Below are 12,578 nucleotides of genomic sequence, written 5' to 3'. Positions count from 1 at the left end.
GGTCCGGCTCCACGCTCCACCTCCAGTCCAGCCCGGGGCCTCACCTGTTGCCGATTCACCACAGCTGCCGTCAGCGTGCGCAGCCCCGTTGGCACCCGGGCGTCGCCGGGCCTCCCCTCGATGATCACTGCTGGGTGTCGTTGCACCTCTGCCTCTATGCCTCGCGGTCTCGCTCCACGCCACAGGCCAGTATCACCGAACACCCCCAGGGCGTACCGGCGACCAGATCGGCCGCTTCTTCGGCAGGGAGCGCTCCTCCTCTCTTGATCAGCGCAGGGAGGGTCTTGGCGGGATCGCAGGAGGGCCTGTCCTCCCCAATAGCGGGTGCCGCGAACCACGCAAGGCCGGGGTCTCGTAGGCCTCAAAGCTCAGTCGGTCCAGTGGTCGCCCCAGACGCCGCTCCGCTCCATCGACGGCACCGAGCCACTCCGCTATGCCAGAGGAACTTCCGCTGCACTTTTGAGGCTAGTCCGCTCCCGCAGGACCGAGCTATAAGAAGCTATGTAGGATCGGCGCCGGAGCGGCTCGGAGAAGCGTCCTACTCAGACGCCATCTTGGCCACGCCCCCCTATTGCTTATTTTTTATTGTTTTCCATGTAAAACTGTCACTACTTCCTCCACCTCAATCACTTTCACACACTGCCAAGATGGCACCCGTCCATATTCACCGATGAGTCCCTTCTTTACCTCAACCACGCTGAGGATTCCTCTACACTTAGTCCCTCTTCTCTCCTTACTGCATCACCTGACCCCGCCGGCCAATTGGGACACAAGCCCCACCTCTTATGAGTAACTTCCTGGTCCTGCCTAGAACACCACATCGGTCTGCAGAATCCCGCTATTGAGCCACTGATAAACCCCATGGAACCAGTAAGCGATTCACCACGAACGCATGCTCGTCTGCTTGAACGTACAAGCAGCCCAGCACCCCCTCCTCACTTACCCCTTGCCTTTTTCCCTCAGGCGATCGTGCTGACGTGACTCTAACTCCTCTTGGTTTGATATTGGAAAGCTTCCACGAACTGGTGAGTCCATGTCCCCTCGGCATCAGTTATATCACGTCCCTTATAACATGTACATTAACCCCTTCTTTACTCCGCAGGGAGAGCCACCGCGCCAAGGTAACTCCTCTCGGCCCCTATTCAGAACCGGATTTCACCCCTTCAAGCCGCCTTGCATTGACTCTGGCTTCACTTCATTCCAGCCACCAATCGCTCCCTCCTGGTAAGCGCCCGCATATCAACGTAATTCCATCACTGCGATGAATCACTATTTTAAACCAGACGCTTTATTTTTGCCACTCTGCATGTTCTACGACTGTTATGTGTAAGAGTTCTTATGCTCAACTTCGTAGCACCGTTAGTCATAACAGCATCTAATTGTGACCTTCTGCATAAACATTGTTGCAACCGCCGTGGTTCCCCCACGAAGGCTAAGCGCCTTGCACCGTATATGTTGCTCCGCATTGGTATCGCTTAAAACGTAATTGTTATGAATGCCTTGAAGTGTATTGGGCATCTGCCAAGCTTGTATCTTCTGTGAACTGTGATCTGATTATTGCACCTCCTCTTGCATGACAACTTCGTTTTCCCATACCCGTTTTCCCATACCCTTATTGCACTGGATTATTGCGCTTCCTCTTGCATGACAACCCTCTTTCCCATGCCCGCACTGCGCTGAGTTATTGGTTCTCCACAATTGTATCACTTGAAGCCCCTTGCTTTGAGGTCTAATGTACACTCCCGGCATGTACCATTTTGCAAAATGTCTGACCTATCCTGCTCCCTTCACGAGATCCTGATCATTGCGCCATCACCTGCATGAACCTTTCATCTCCCAGACCTGCGCTGCGCCTATCTTAATATCACAGCCACCTACACACACCCCGTCTTTCCAGACAACACGCAGGAGGTTTGGTTAACTATCTAGACTCCTACGTCCTTCCTTCCTAAGAGATCTATGTGTCATACACTAGGACTCTGGCTCCAACAAACCACCTAGACATCGGCAATCTTCAGCCATGGAGGCTCCACAACCGATTCCATTCACCCACAAGCCTTCCTTCAAATGTACCACACGGAGCCACTTTTGTCCTCCTTATGAGTTGCATGTTGCGATGTCACCTATTACCTTCTGTACTTACCGTGCATTTCCTAATTCTTGCGTCTTTGTATTTTCCTTCCTCATTTTCCTTCCCTAGGCAAATGAGGCTCTAAATTATTAGGCATACATTCTATGTCCTGATGATGATCCACTTATTCTCTTGCTGGATCGAAACGCCATTGACACTTTGAAACACCTTATACACCAAAAACTTTTGTTTACTAAACTGTAAAGTTGTATTATGCGATTTGTTTTTCTTGTCACTGCTTATTCCTATGTACAACAAACTGAACAGCTTTGTCTGAGCCCCCTGTTTGTCTTTGACTTCCCCCCCTTGTTCTGTATTCTATTGGCTAAGTACGGCACATGCTTGTGTCCCACTTGATGTATTGTTTTGTGATATTGTCTCCAATTCCTAAAAAGAAAATATTAGACCTCTGTCCGGCTGGACATGTCCACGTAATATAGTAGACTGAGTCCTCTTCACTCTAAGGATTTAGTGTTCACTTTAGAGGAAGTCGGGAGGGCCTTACACGCTAGTCAGGGCGGTAAGGCTCCTGGCCCAGATGGGGTCCCCATAGATATGTTTAAGTCAATAATTCCTCTTTGGGGGCCTTTACTTGTGCAGGTGCTTAACGCCAGTTGTAACACCGATTTCCTATACACTTGGGTAGAGTCCACTATTGTGCCTATCATCAAAAAGGGGGATAGGCAAGACAGACCAATTTCCTTGTTTGATGCCATCACGAAGGTAGCAGGCCAGGTCATATTGGAACGTCTTCAGGACTGGGCTGACGAAAATTCAGTTCTATCTATCCTGCAATATGGCTTTCAGGCCAGTGTGGGGACAGTAGAACAGGGTCTGAACCTTTCCTTGCTGGTGGGGGAAATATACGAGGGCTAAGAGAGGGAATCTGTTTTTAGCCTTTGTGGACCTCACAGCCGCATTTGACTGTGTGGTCCACACCAAATTATGGAAAATACTGGGAGCTTTGGGGGTTGATGTAAATATTTATTTTCTTAAGCGTTTATATAGTGACGCTAAGGCGTGGAGTCAGACAGGGCTGTGTCCTGGCTCCATTCCTTTTTGCTTAAAGATAATCAAGATTTTCCTCAAGTAGCTGGGTGCCCAATACCAGCCCTCTTGTATGCGGACGACGCCGTGCTGATGTCACGCACACAGGTGGGCCTTCAGCGTGTTTTGGATAGTTTTTCCCTTTTCATGAAAGATCTGGGATTAAGGGTAAACTGTTCCAAAACCTTTATTAAGCGCTGTGGTAGGGGTTTTAAGGAAAAACAGAGACCTGTTTATTGCAGGACAAAAGATCGAGGTTACTAAACAAATCTCCTATTTGGGTATCCTCTTTTCCCAGAATGACGTCTGGGTACAAGCTGTAGCAGCACAAAACTGGCATTTTTACCACCACATCTGCCCTAACAATCTTTGCCAGGAAATTGGGTAAAAGACCTCCTGAGGAACTCATTTAAATATATAAGGCAAAGTGTGTCTCTACAGCTGTTTATGGTAGTGTGGTTTGGGGGTTTGCTGACCGTACCCCTATTCAGACAGTAGAAAACTCCTTTTTAAAATATATCTTAGCCATTCCAAGTGGCACCTCAGGATGTATTTGTCATGCAGAGCTAGGTCTCCCGTGTATCTCTGATTTATTTAGACTAGAGCCTGTGCTATTGTGGCACAGGCTGTGGATAAAAGAGGAAACCAAACTGAACAGTGATATTCTTTTAGAAATCTTGAATTTGGAAGGAATAATGAGGATTCCTGGGGTCAGATATGTTTACAATTTCTGTAAGGATCTTGGCCATTTAGAGTATTTTTTCAATGCTCTTACCATTACGGCAGTGACTAGAAAGGAATTGAGGAAATAGGTCTTCTGCTGTTGGACACTCTTATAATAACATCTGCGATTTTAAAGCCCACAGTCCTGCATAATCAATTGATTTTAACTACTTTTAATATTCAGCCCTACTTGATTTTTGTTCCCGGTGTTTATGATAGGTTTTTATTAACCCGCTTTAGGCTGGAGGTCTATCACAGAATAATCACTTTTCCCGTTATGAATGACTGGTCGCGAGACTACCAGCCTTGCCCCTGTGACAAAATTTCCCCTCAATCCACGGTCCGTTTAGTTTTATTTTGTAAATTGTTTTCCTCTGTTAGGAGGCTGTTGTTGGTACCTATACTAAAACAGTCTGGACTACGTCAATGTCGTCCTGCTTTATTGTCATTACAATTTTTAGATAGCGAAAATAGTGTTCTAAGAATCACAGCTTTTTAAAAAAAAAGTTTTGTATCTCAGGAAATCTATGTTTACTTGAACGTTTTGTGTACTGAAATGACGGTTTTCCTTTTAAAATAATATACTACTGTAACATTTAAAATGATTTTATGTAATGTTCATTATGAATTTTCACCCATATAATTGGTTATGTATTTTATAATTGTGTGCTTTTATGATTGCTATTTATCAATTGAATAAAGCATTTTTGAACTTGAACTAGTAGACTGAGTCTATATTCATTGCTCACGTATTTCCCCTTTCTAGAGATCACTGTTGTTTAAAAGGACATGGAAAGGCTGGGCTTCCCGACTGACCGAGCAGATGCTCTCCCCCGTCGGTTTGGTCTTTTGCATAATCCCCGTTAGGGGAGACCAAACGGACGGGGGAGAGCATCTAGTTAGCTTATAGCTGTATTTGTAAGCTCCCCTCTGAGTAGGAGGAGACCAAACCAGGGGGAGATCTATCCTTTCACCCCTTCAGGTTCCCTGCCCCTTTCTTCCTTCTGAAGCTCTTACTCTTTTTTCTCCCTTTGATTTCATGTTTATATTTCTTCCCCAGCCTCTTTAATTCCTCCTCTCTCTGCCCTCCTTTTCTCCTTAGGTTGCTCTTATATTCCTCTGTTACTCCCATTCTTATATCTCCTATTTTCCAGTTTTTTAACCTTTCTTCTACCCCGTTGTGTATTTCCTGTGTCTGTTTCCCATCTTTTGCTGTCATTCGTGTCTGTCCTTGTGTTGTTTCGACGTTCTTGCCCTCAGCTGCTCTCATTCGTTATTGTCTTTCATGTTTCTGGCTTCCATCTTTCACTCTTTCACCTGTGATCATGCGCTTTTTTGTCACGCTGTGCATTGTTTCCTGGGTGTTTCCTCCCTTTGCTGCTCTCGCTCCCGTTTTCCCATTTCTCAAATCACAGTGTCTCTACCCAACTGTTACACTAACTCTGGGCTCTTGTTCCTCTTTCCTCTCTTTTCTCACCTCTGTAGCTCCTTCCCCTCTTTTGCTCTCTGTCAATTGGCCGCCTTCCTCCCACAGTCACATTTATTTAGTCCATGCTGTTCACGTCGTTCTTTGTCTCCCCCCTCCATCAGCGGCTCTTATTCTCCTTCTCTTTCTTAGTTCTCATGTTGTCCTCTAGGGTTTGAGAGCCCATCCGTGCACCTCGGTTTCTTTTGGTGATTGGTGACTCTAGAGCGCTGCACAACCCAGTGTGTCACACTTCTGACTGTTTCTACACCTCCCCCTCTACCTCTGTTCTGTGTGTGTGACACACTATTGTAGAGTGCTTCCTTCTCTGGGTGTCTTGGAATGCACTGTGGGATGCTTTGCCTTGCCCAAACTCGGAGACTCCTGGGTGAGCTGCTCTTGCAGGACTATGAATGGACCTGTCCTGTCAGGGACTGAGGACATGCACTGCTTTCATTTGAAAGGGAGAGTATTTGCACTTCTCGGCAGAGCGGCCATATATTTAATGGGAGAGTACCAGCACTATTCAGTAGGATATAGGTAGGTACACAGGTACTGTGAGTACTTTCACTTTTATATTTCCATTTCAGGCACTACTCTTGTGTGATCTAGTTCTAGGTCCCTGTGAACCGCAGTCCGTTCCTCGCCATGCAACGTTGTCATTGGAGCATGAGGAGCGGGGCTGTGTGTAGGAGAGTACCAGCCTGGACACCTATTGGTGCAATAGCAAGAACCACGGAGTTTCCATTCCAAGGTGGCTCCCCATGGATCCATCCTGCTTGTCTCACTTGGCCGAAGGATCAGCAAAGATGAGCGGCCCTATGGAACTAAACTCCACGTAGGTCCTGCTCTCCCTGTCCTTGCCCATTGTGGGGACGGTGGATGTTCCTCACAATTGACTTCTTATCCCTTGCACTGATCTCCTTCCTATCTCCACCGCCATCATGTTCTGCTACTCCCTTTGTGTTTTCTGGCACTATTCACCTTTAGTACTCCTGTGTTTTATTGCTCCCTACGGTTCTTTTAGTCCTTTCTTGCTTCTCTCCTGCTTACTCTCCTAGCTCGCCGTCCATCCCTTGTTCTCTAGGGCTCTTCTGGTTATCTAATTCCTGGCTCACTTACATCTTTCTAGCTCTCATTGTACTGCTCTTGCTGTTAACTGCATGTGTTTGTTTAACCTGTATGTGGTCATGATTCAATGGATTGACTTGAAGGACAATTATAATTTTTTTAAAAGAGATATACGTTTGTGACCCTAAATGGATAGAGATATGTTACTCGGGCAGAGCCTAGTGTGTATTTACAATTAGTCTATGCTGCTCGGATGTATAGTAGTCCACACAATGCTTAAATAGATAAAAACAATAACAATAATGAAATAATGTTTTACATTTAATAACCTTAAAATATTAAACATAACACAAAATTAAATATATGTGCAACCGATAATTTATCTAATTGTATTTAAATATTTGAATTAACATATACAAATAGTTTTAATTCTATATATATATATATATATATATATATATATATATATATATATATATATATATATTACCTACTGGCGATAGCCAGTAGGTAATATATATATTACCTACTGGCGATAGCCAGTAGGTATATATAGTTAGGATTTTTTCTCTATGGAACTTTTGAAAATTCTATGCCTAATAACTTTGGCGTTTGTGGACGGAATTGGCTGAAATTTTCAGGAAAATGGCACATTTTGTTTCTGAGCAGCTCCTGGAAATTTGGGGGGGTTCATCAAGGGGGGGCCGAGAAAAAAGGGGGGTCCCAAAACGCGTTTTTCCCATGTTAATTTCCATAGGGCGGTTGGCCTCACTTTTAGCCCGAACGGCTGAATGGATTTCCACGGAACTTGGCAAAATTGTAGGGACTGTTAGCCCGATGTGCCTTTGCTAGGTCTCAATATATGTGCTTCAGTGGATTTTGAGAAATTAACGTTTAAAACAAGATATATATCTGTAACAGCGCTCCGGGCTGCGCTCCGGTTCGCGTACTTTTCGCGTATCGGAACTTTGCAAAGCGAAGCTGATTGGCTCTCCGGTGTCTGTCAACATTCTAAACAGTCCGGAGCGGCCGCCATCTTGTCTCTTGGTAGGATCGAGAGACAAGAGGAGGCCAAAACAAAGGGGGAAATGAAGGAAAGGGGGCAAGGTAGACCCCTTCTGACCCCCTAGGATTGATGAGGGGGATATTATAGAGCCACGCGGGGCCCCAAAAAAAAATAAAAAAAACGATTTTTTCGCCGTAGAGACGCGTCTTGGTACGCGAACCGGGCAGCTAACCGGGCAGCTAACCGGGAAGCTAACCGGCAGTGTAACGGGAGTCTGAGGAGTAGCTGATTGGCTGTCAACATTGTAAACAGTCCGGAGCGGCCGCCATCTTGTCTCTCGGTAGGATCGAGAGACAGGAGGAGACCAAAACAAAGGGGGAAATGAAGGAAAGAGGGCAAGGTAGACCCCTTCTGACCCCATAGGATTGATGAGGGGGATATTATAAAGCCACGCGGGGCCAAAAAAAAAAAAATCCGATTTTTTCGCCGTAGAGACGCGTCTTGGTACGCGAACCGGGCAGCTAACCGGGCAGCTAACCGGGAAGCTAACCGGCAGTGTAACGGGAGTCTGAGGAGTAGCTGATTGGCTGTCAACATTGTAAACAGTCCGGAGCGGCCGCCATCTTGTCTCTCGGTAGGATCGAGAGACAAGAGGTGGAAAAAAAAGGTGTAAATGAATGAAAGGGGTAAGGCAGACCCCTCCTGAACCCCTAGGATTGATGAGGGGGCTATTAAAGTTCCCTGCGGGGCATAAGAAAAAAAAATTGCGATTTTTCGCGGTAAAGGTGCTTCCTGGTACGTTAACCGGGCAGCTAACCGGCAGCGTAACGGGAGTCCGACATATTGTGTTTTTTGAACGTTTGTGATATGTGCACGTGTGGATTTTGTCTAATTAAGGTTAAAAAAATATATATATATCTTTAAGCGTGTTCTGGCGCGCTTACGTTTTGGGTTTGGTTTGCGCTGCAGAGACGATACGTCACGGTTATGCGATGCATCATGAGGCGTCTCACGGGCTACGTGATACGTCACTTAATAAAGAATATATTTTACAGCTATAGATATTAGCTTTTAAAAAAACCAATGAAATTCACAGAAAAAACCATAGGTTATAGACCATATATAGTTAGGAATTTGCATTTACAAAACCTTGAAAATTCACAGAAAAAACCATAGGTTATAGACCATATATAGTTAGGGATTAGCATTTAAAAAACCTTATTTTATTTGCACAAAACCATTGAAATTCTATATATAGTTAGTTGCACTAACTATATATCGCCGACCCGCAATCCACTGCTAATGATGTCACATATTACATCATTCATGACATGGTCAGTGACATCACTGATGACATCACTGATGACATCTCAAATGACATCACTGATGACATCACTGATGACATCTCAAATGACATCACTGACATCTCATTTGACATTACTGATTACATCACTGATGATATCATTTATGTGATAATACATCTTCAGACTCTAATATAACCTTAGATACACTCAGTGTAAACAGGCACTCACAGACTGTCACACATCCATGGAGTTACTCACACACCTAGTCAGTCATGCAAAGAATCAATCACATCTCCATTTCCTCAACTATACAGTTATACACACCTTACTTATTCAAACATATAGTAACACATATTTACTCTCTTATACAATCCTTGATACAAGTTCACAATAATTCATACAGCCACTCACACATTCACTGGCTCTTATGTTCAGTTATTTATATATGTCAACTCTCACATGGAGTGTGTTTTACATATGTACTTACTTTGACATGTAGCACTGAGATATCCATTCACTCACCAATATACTCATGCACACAGTCAACTGTCCATACAGCTGTTTCTACATGCACTTTTGAACCCATACACCTAGGGAATCAACTGCTCACACATCTATGCACAGAGTTATACACCTCCCAGCCACCCACACACATACTCAGTCTCCCATACAAATACTTGGGCAACCATTCAATAACCCATATAGTTACTGATATAACTACTGATTTAAACATGCAGCAGTTTACAGAACAACATAAATAATGATTGCCAAATTAAGACACTTTAATCACTAACCCATACACTCAGTGAGACACATTTAATCATTCTCTCATACAGTCAGTCATGCACCTACTAAATCCTTCATCCAGACACTTATACATCCACTCATTCTTCAATATGTAAGACATATTTTAACTTTACAGAAACATACAGTCACTGGGTGTTGTCATCAGTGATGTCATTTGAGATGTCATCAGTGATGTCATCAGTGATGTCACTGACCATGTCATGAATGATGTAATATGTGACATCATTAGCAGTGGATTGCGGGTCCGCGATATATAGTTAGTGCAACTAACTATATATGGAATTTCAATGGTTTTGTGCAAATAAAATAAGGTTTTTTAAATGCTAATCCCTAACTATATATGGTCTATAAACTATGGTTTTTTCAGTGAATATATATATATATATATATATATATATATACACTAGCAGCCCGTCCCGACGTTGTCCGGGTATGAATTGCTGCCTGCCGGCCAGTAGTACATTATTTTGTAGGATTTCGTTTTGATAGCATTTCTTATCTGTGACAGGCCTGTGAAACGCTCCGATTCACAGTGCCCTGCTGATGCACTCTTAAGAGTGCGCGTTCAGTAGTGTGTGAACTCGACTTTCCCTACTTTATTTTTCCTTGCAATATTATATAGCGCGAACTCGACAACATGGCATGAGCACAATTTACATTACAGAAGAACACATTAATTTGTGATAGGCACGGGGAGACAAAGCGATTTGCCTGGAATCACAGGATGTTGAGCTGATTCCGAGATTCGAACGTAGCTCCGCAGCTCTAAGGTTCGCAATTCTAGAACTTGTGGTTGGAGGTGTGTCTAAAAGTGTATGTCGTGCTGGCCATCAATGAGAGAGGCCTGTGCATTTTTCAAATGGGTGGGGAAAAAATATGAGTATGTTGCTGGAGATGTGGGCCGCTGTGCCACCAATGTACTTACTGGGGGAGGGTAAACACCCATCATTCTGCAACTTTCTTTCCGCATACCATCACTCCGCATACTTTCATTACGAAAGTATCATGACTCCGTAATGCCATTATAACGCATGGCATTACATTTTATATGCTTTTACCACACATACATTTACAACAAAATTTGTTGTAAATGCATGAATGGTAAAAGCATGTTTTTTAATGTTTGGATAAGGTAAGTATGGGTATAAAGGTATATGTTTTGGGGGACTGAGGTATATGTTTTGGGGTGTTTGGGTATTTTAAGGGTTCAGATATAGTTTTGGGTTATGGGGTAAAGGGGATGTTTTAGGGTTTAGGGATAGGTATGGGTTTTGGGGTACAGGGGTATTTTTAGGGTTCAGGGCTAGGTTTGGGGTATAGGGGTATTTTTAGGGTTCAGGGGAAGATTTGGGTTTTGAGGTACAGGGGTATTTTAGGGTTCAGGGGCAGGTTTGGGGGTACAGTGGTATTTTTAGGGTTCAGGGCTAGGTTTGGGTTTTGAGGTACAGGGGTAATTTTAGGGTTCAAGGGTATGTTTGGGTTTTGGGGTACAGGGATATTTTAAGGGTTCAGGGCTAGGTTTGGGTTTTGGGGTACAGGGGTATTTTAGGGTTCAGGGGTAGGTTTGGGGGTACAGCTTTATTTTTAGGGTTCAGGCTAGGTTTGGGTTTTGAGGTACAGGGGTAATTTTAGGGTTCAGGGGTATGTTTGGGTTTTGGGGTACAGGGATATTTTAAGGGTTCAGGGCTAGGTTTGGGTTTTGGGGTACAGGGGTATTTTAGGGTTCAGGGGTAGGTTTGGGTTTTGGGGTAGAGGGGTATTTTTAGGGCTAGGTTTGGGTTTTGGGGTACAGGGTATATTTGTAGGGTTAAGATGGGTTAGTGTTTAAGGGTGTTGGGGTATTTTAAGGAGTAAGGGTGGGTTATGATTATGCGGTGCAGGGGTATTTTAAGGGAGCAGGGTGGGATTAGCACACGATATGAGACATGGCATGAAGGGCGGAACGTACCACACGCCCATAGCGTTTGTCACGCCCCCAGCACACGCCCACAGCACAACGCAGACACGCCCACAAGGGACTACTTTGCAGGCACGGTTCTTTCACCTTTTAAATGTATATGGTGGGCGTCTGCAAAGCCTATGTCCTTCTGCTGCAATTGCCCTTTCCAACGCTGTATTGGGTGTTGTGATTGGTGCTGTGGTTCCTGAGATTACCCGCCTCAAAGGTTTGGGCTCTCTCTTTATTATATTAGTGTGGATATATATTTAAAATGTAAGCCAATATTTTAACAATTCAAAAATACATAAATAATATATTAACAGCAATTAAACAAATGCTATTAAAAAGCATATATAAACAAATGAGACATTAATAAATTTAACATAGAAATAATTTTTAATGAGACATTTTTCAAAATAAAATTATATTAAAAAAAATAGTAAAACATGAAAACAATAAACAAGCATTGGCATAGCCAATAGGTCTCGCCTTTGGGACCTTATAAGTGTTTAGTTATCCAGCACAATATCCTTGGTGCAACAACATCAAGTGTTGCATGGCTAAACACTTATGAGGTCCAAAAGGCGAGACCTTTTGGCTATGTCAATGCTTGTTCTTGCAGGTCCCAGGACACATATGGCCCCTTTGCTGGTTGCCCTACACTGGCTTCCGGTTCAGAAACGTATCCATTTTAAATAATTGGTGTTAATCTTTAAAGCCTTCCGTAAGATTGGGGCTCCTTACCTCAATGAAATATTTCAACATTACATTCCCCAATGCTCTCTGAGGTCTTCCGCTCAGCTTCTGACCTCCATTCCTAAGGTCAGGCTGTCTAGGATCGGGGGCAGATCCTTCCAAGTGGCAGCTTCTCGTTTATGGAACATTCTGCCTCTCCGTCTCAGACAGGTACAAGACCTCTTCACGTTTAGGCGGAAATTAAAGACCTGGCTGTTTCAGCTGTAAGTCTTCAGACTACTTTTCGCAAGTAGGGATACTCTTTCTGTTAGTTGTTACGTGGTCTTTGTTTTTCAGCGCCGGGACACTCTTGGGAATTGCTGCACGCTTTAGCTAAAAAAAAAAAGAAA

The 12,578-nt window shown here is 43.9% G+C and overlaps 1 long non-coding RNA gene across 1 annotated transcript in view; it reads left to right on the top strand.

Moving 5' to 3' along the window:
- Positions 1 to 614: 614 nt before the first annotated feature.
- The window catches only part of LOC147731354 (uncharacterized), a 29,982-nt gene continuing 18,018 nt past the window's right edge, over positions 615 to 12,578 (top strand). The window contains exons 1-3 of the long non-coding RNA XR_015308432.1: positions 615 to 870; positions 964 to 1,025; positions 1,103 to 1,224. This is a non-coding gene — a long non-coding RNA (uncharacterized LOC147731354). The remainder of the gene's footprint in view (positions 871 to 963; positions 1,026 to 1,102; positions 1,225 to 12,578) is intronic.

Source organism: Lissotriton vulgaris, chromosome 2_1 (genome assembly GCF_964263255.1).
Source record: "Lissotriton vulgaris chromosome 2_1, aLisVul1.2, whole genome shotgun sequence".
Classification (NCBI taxonomy): domain Eukaryota; kingdom Metazoa; phylum Chordata; class Amphibia; order Caudata; family Salamandridae; genus Lissotriton; species Lissotriton vulgaris.
Note: the sequence above shows the minus strand (reverse complement) of the source record. Positions and strands in the feature narration are given on the sequence as shown.